Source organism: Elephantulus edwardii, unplaced genomic scaffold (genome assembly GCF_000299155.1).
Source record: "Elephantulus edwardii isolate Elephantulus edwardi_28Jun2011 unplaced genomic scaffold, EleEdw1.0 scaffold00393, whole genome shotgun sequence".
Taxonomy (NCBI): Eukaryota; Metazoa; Chordata; class Mammalia; order Macroscelidea; family Macroscelididae; genus Elephantulus; species Elephantulus edwardii.
The window spans coordinates 381,539-386,976 of NW_006400143.1; the positions used below are offsets into that span (position 1 = coordinate 381,539).

Below are 5,438 nucleotides of genomic sequence, written 5' to 3' on the forward strand. Positions count from 1 at the left end.
ACTGAATAAAAAAAGAAATTAAAAAAAAGAATTGATGTCTTTAAGCTGTTGTGTTGGAGAAGAGTGCTGAAGATCCTGTGAACTTCCAAAAGAACAAACAAATTATGTCTTAGAAAGGGTGTACCCAGAGGGATCTTTATAGGCAAAGATGATGATGAGACTTTGCCTAAAGTCTCATATTTGAGCATATTTCTATGAAGGGCTATTTCTTGGAGAAAGACAAAATGTTCCAAAATATGGAGGGTCAGTGAAGAAGATGATCCTGAATTGACACAGTGACAGCCACAATGAGCTCTAAATGTGTCAGGACGTGTGAAGGTGGCACAGGATAAGACAGGGTTTAGATCTGTTTTTCATAAGGTTGCTATTAGTTGTACTAGACTTGATGACAACTAATAACAACAACAAAAACAACATATAAATAAATAGATGTATGGTGGCCTAATAGGTAGAGAGTTGCTCTACAAAGGCAGCAGTTCAAATCCAACAGTTATTCCTTGGGAGAAGAACGAGCAATCTCCTCCCATGTGACTTACAGCCTCTGTAAACTCATTTGATAGTTAACTATGAGTGTGTTCTAGCTTAACGGCAATGAACTGAGTTTGTGTAAACAAAAAGATACCACTTTCTGCAATGACAACAACCTCTTTCTGACCTATAAGTTGGCATCACACTAAGCCTTTTCATCTTTGTTATTTAAAAATTTCAACTTCAGTAACTTCATTTCTGGAAGTTCTGTTTAGTTTTCCTAAAATCTACATAGTTCATCCTATTCAAGACTTGGGTTGCTAATTATAATTTGGTTTTGCATGTTAACTTTCCTTCATGGTGATTCATTTTCTAATGTGGTTCATAGTTTTTTAATTTGTGAACTAATCTTCTGTAGGGGCTGTTTCCCCCCGAGATCCTGATAGATCTGGATAGAAGGAGATGGAGAAAAAAACACCTTTGGAACATTTTAGATTTGTTTCCATGGAGTATTTTAAGGCATTCAATAATCATAGACCAGTTTCTAATGCTAATTTCATGCTCAAGTAGGAAAAAAATTCTTATTCTATACCTTCTTTTCACTTTAAATTCTCTTCAGTAACTTCTTTTTCTGCTGGAAAGGTCATGAACAAATAGCAAGCATCTTTTACATTTGTGTATGTGTGTGGCTTTGTTTCTATTGTTTTAAGCTGGTAAACAGGTTTTTCTAAATTTCATTTCTGAAATGAGGAAGCTTTGTGAAGTTCCAAGCTCTTTTCAAGGAGTTACTTTTCCTCTTCCAAGCCTCAAAGGGATCTAACCCCTGGATTCTAGGTATACATTTGATTTTACATCATATGTTTTAATTCCTACCTAAGTTCAACTCTTTTTTCAGATTTGGTGTCTCTCTTAATTTCTGCCATGCAGGATTTATTTTTTTTATGATTGAACTCAACCCTGTGGATTTTGGGAATCTATACACTGCTTGGTTTAAAATTGAGAATGTGTTTGTCAAGGTTGTATTCTCTCTCCATACCAATTCAATCTGTATGCTGAGCAAATTATCCAAGAAGTTAGACCCTATGAGGAGGACTGTGACATTAGAATTGTAGGGATATTTATCAATAACCTGTGTTATGTAGATTATACAAACTTGCTTCCTGAAAGTAAGGAGGAAGCACTTACTGCAGACGATCAAGAATGCAGCCTTTGGTATGGATTGCATCTCAATGTCAGGAAAAGATTCTTACCACTGGACTGATAGCCATCATCATGATGGATGGAGATGAGATTAAAAATGTCAACAGATTTATCTTGCTTGGATCCACAATTAACACCTGTGGTACCAGCAGTTGGGAAATAAGGAGACAAGTAATACTGGGAAAATTCACAGTTATAAACCTCTCCAAATTATTGACAAGTAATGACGTCAGCTTGAGGACAAAGGTGTGTCTGATTCAGGCCATAGTCTTTCTGATTACTTGATAGGAATCTGAGAGTTGCACAATGAATAAAGATGACATAAAAAGAATTGACGCCTTTGAGCTGTCATGTTATAGAAGAGTACGGAATATCCCACAGACAGCCAAGAGAACAAATAGATATATCCTAAAGATGGTCCAGCCAGAGTGCTCTTTGGAGGCAAGAATGATAAGGCTTCTCCTCACATACTTTGGACTTATTGCTAGGAGAGGTTATTCTTTGGAGAAGAACATGATGCTAGAAAGAGTGGAGGGTTGGCGAACTAGAGGAAGACCCTCAACCAAGTGAATTGACATGGTGACTGCTGCAATGGGCTCTTATGTGTCAGAAAGTATGAGTATGGTGCAAAATAGATCAGGGTTTAGCTCTTTTGTTCATAGGGTCATTGTGAGTCATACTCGACTAGATGACACCTAACACATAGGGTTATTATGAGTCGTACTTGACTAGATGGCACCTAACAACATCAGCATACTTGTCTGCTATTTCTACTAAATGTCTATCTGTTTCAATGACTATGCAAAGGCATGTGTGGATCTCAACAAATTCTGATTAACCTTGAGGAGAATGGGAATCCTAGAATACTTGTGTGAAACCTATATTCAGACCAGGAAGCAGTCCTCAGAACAGATCAAGGAAAAACACTTTTGGTTCAAAATCAAGAAAGGAGTGCATCATTGATGCATCCTGTCTCCATATCTTTTAAAACTATTTGCAGAACTGATCATTTGGGAGGCTGGGTTTTATGAGTACAAAGACTCATCAACAACCTGTGATATGTTGATTGACATAACCTTGCTTGTTGAAACTGAGGAGAACATGAAGTGCTTGCTGCAGAAAGTCAAGGACTGTAGTCTTCAATCTGGGCTGAAGTTCAACATTAAGAAGACAAAGATTTTTACCACTGGGTCAACTGGCAGCACCAAGATAGATGGAGAAGTGATTGAGGTTGTTAACAAATGTCAGCTTTTTCAGCTCTACAATCAACACTCTTGGTACTGGCAGTCAAGGTGAGTTGCACTTGGAAAATCTAGGGTCAGAGAGCTCTCTAGAGTATTGAGAAGTAAAGATGTCAGTGTGGAGACTAAAATGTGCCTGATCCAAGCCATGGTCTTTGCAATTACTTGATATGCATGCGAGAGCTGAACAATGATTAAGGATGACAGAAGAAGAATCGATGCATTTGAATTGTGATGCTGGAAAAGAGTCTTGAACATACCATGGACCATCAAGAAAACAAACAGGTCTGTCATGGAGAGGATGAAACCTCTCCTGGAGACAAGGATTTTGAGTATCCATCTCACATTCTTTGGGCATGGGGCCAGGAGGGACTTGTCCTCGGGGAAAGACATCATGCTTGGAAGGGTGGAGGAACAGCACAGGAGAGAAAGACCCAGAATGAGATGATTTATACAGTAACTAGGGTAATGGAGGTAGATGTATCAGAGTCATTGAGACTGACTCAGGACATGGCAGGCTTCAGAGCTGTTGTATATAGGCTCTCTATGAGTTGCAGTTAACTTGACAACACATAACAACAGCAACATACTTGCCTGCTGGAGAAAATGAATCTACTCTTTTCACTCTTGCCTTCTCAGTCACTTCTTGTCTTAGCACTGTGGAAAGTCTTACTTTAGATTTTAAAAAAATTCATATACTTTTTTTTACACAATATAAATGCTTTATTGCTAGCATGGGGGTTTCATTTAAAGTAAATTAAAGGGAATAAATTTTCATTTTCACATTCTATATTGCAATTCAAAGGTAACTAGCTTGTTAGTGGATCTGTTCATTTGGACACAGGCTACAAAGAGCATGACATTCCCACTGAAGCACACTGGTCAAGGCATTGGGCTTCTGGATGCTCTGGTGTGTGTAAGTAACACTGAATCAAGATTTCTTTAAAACATCGTGAACTGACAAGGATTATAAATAGAAAACAGTATGGTTAGCAGGATATATATAACCCCCATATTCCACATACTCAAGGTTATGGTTGGTACTTTCATATAGATGATCTTCGTCTATGTTAGAGAGTGAATTGGATTTTGAAAATTCATATACTTTTAAGGATTGATTAATTCAATGACAGCTGGCTTTTGTTTCATTTGATCCACCTAATAACAAAGCTCAAAAAATATTAATTAGGTTGTAAGATCCCATATACTAAGTAATCCTGCAGACTTAAATAACTTCAGTGACTTACCTAAGAGTTCATTGATAATAAATTATCTATACGGGCTTAAAAACTCAGATATTCTTGTTTCAGCCAGATGTTAAACAAACATCTAAGATACATGAAACCAGAGACTTCATCAAAGCTAAGGCAAACTTTTGGTAAGTATTCCAAAAATAACAATACCAACTCTCTCCCTCATACACTATACCTGACCTTGCCTCACTCTTCTCTTCCACATCTCCATCCTTCTTCCTGAATATGTTGGAAAAATATGACCATTCCCAACTGCATCAACTTACATTTTTCACCCATTCTTCTAAGCTCTCTCTCTTAAGACTTCTGAATTTACTTTCTTATTTCTCATTTGAATCATTTCTCATTGTTCCAATTGCAGTGAAAATGATTTCTTTCTATAACTATATCTGTCTGTTTCAACTCCGTCTATTTAAATTCACTCATAATTTCCTTCCTCTATGCATCTCTTGGGAAACTGTGGTGTCCTACTGAAAAGGGGTTGCATTGTGAACATGAAAGCACATAGTTCATATCCACCAGCTCCTCCACAGGAGAAAGATGAACTATCTCTTCTTGTGTGATTTTTATACTCTAAAAATACACTAAAAGGCTCAATTCTAACTTGATGGCACATAACAACTAACTCCTTACCTACCTAAATTGCAAAGAATAAGTTAAAAGACAATGGTTCTATCTTCTGATGAATTATATACTCATTACAATATATATAATTTCTATGTAAAACTCTGAAGATTGCACTGGAGTGTAGAGAAGCCAAAGCACTAGGAAGAATTCAAGACACTAAAGAGGTGAATAGAAGATTCCAAAAGGCAGCTCAGAATGACAAAGCAAAATATTACAATGAAATGTGTGAGGAGCTGGAGTCGGAAAATCAAAAGGGCCGAACTCGTCTAGCAGTTCTTAAGCTCAAGGAACTGAAGAACAAATTCAAACCTAGAGTTGCTATAATCAAGGATGCTTTCGGCAGAATAATAAATGATCCAGGAAATATTAAAAGAAGATCGAAAGAATATACTGAGTCATTGTATCAAAAGGAATTGTGAGACACAGAAGAATTTACTGAAATCACATATAAGCAAGAGCCTATGGTGATGAAGGAAGAAGTTCAAGCTGCTTTGAAGGAAATAGCAAAAAAATAAGGCCCCAGAAATAGATCGTATACCAATTGACATATTTCAGCTAAGAGATGCTGCCCTGGATGTGCTCACCAAGTTGTGCCAAGAAATCTGGAGAACAACCACTTGGCCAACTGACTGGAAGAAATCTATATTTG

At 37.2% G+C, this 5,438-nt stretch overlaps 1 pseudogene; it reads left to right on the top strand.

The window, feature by feature from the left end:
* Positions 1 to 3,765: 3,765 nt before the first annotated feature.
* LOC102843119 overlaps positions 3,766 to 5,438 on the top strand; it is a 10,975-nt pseudogene continuing 9,302 nt past the window's right edge.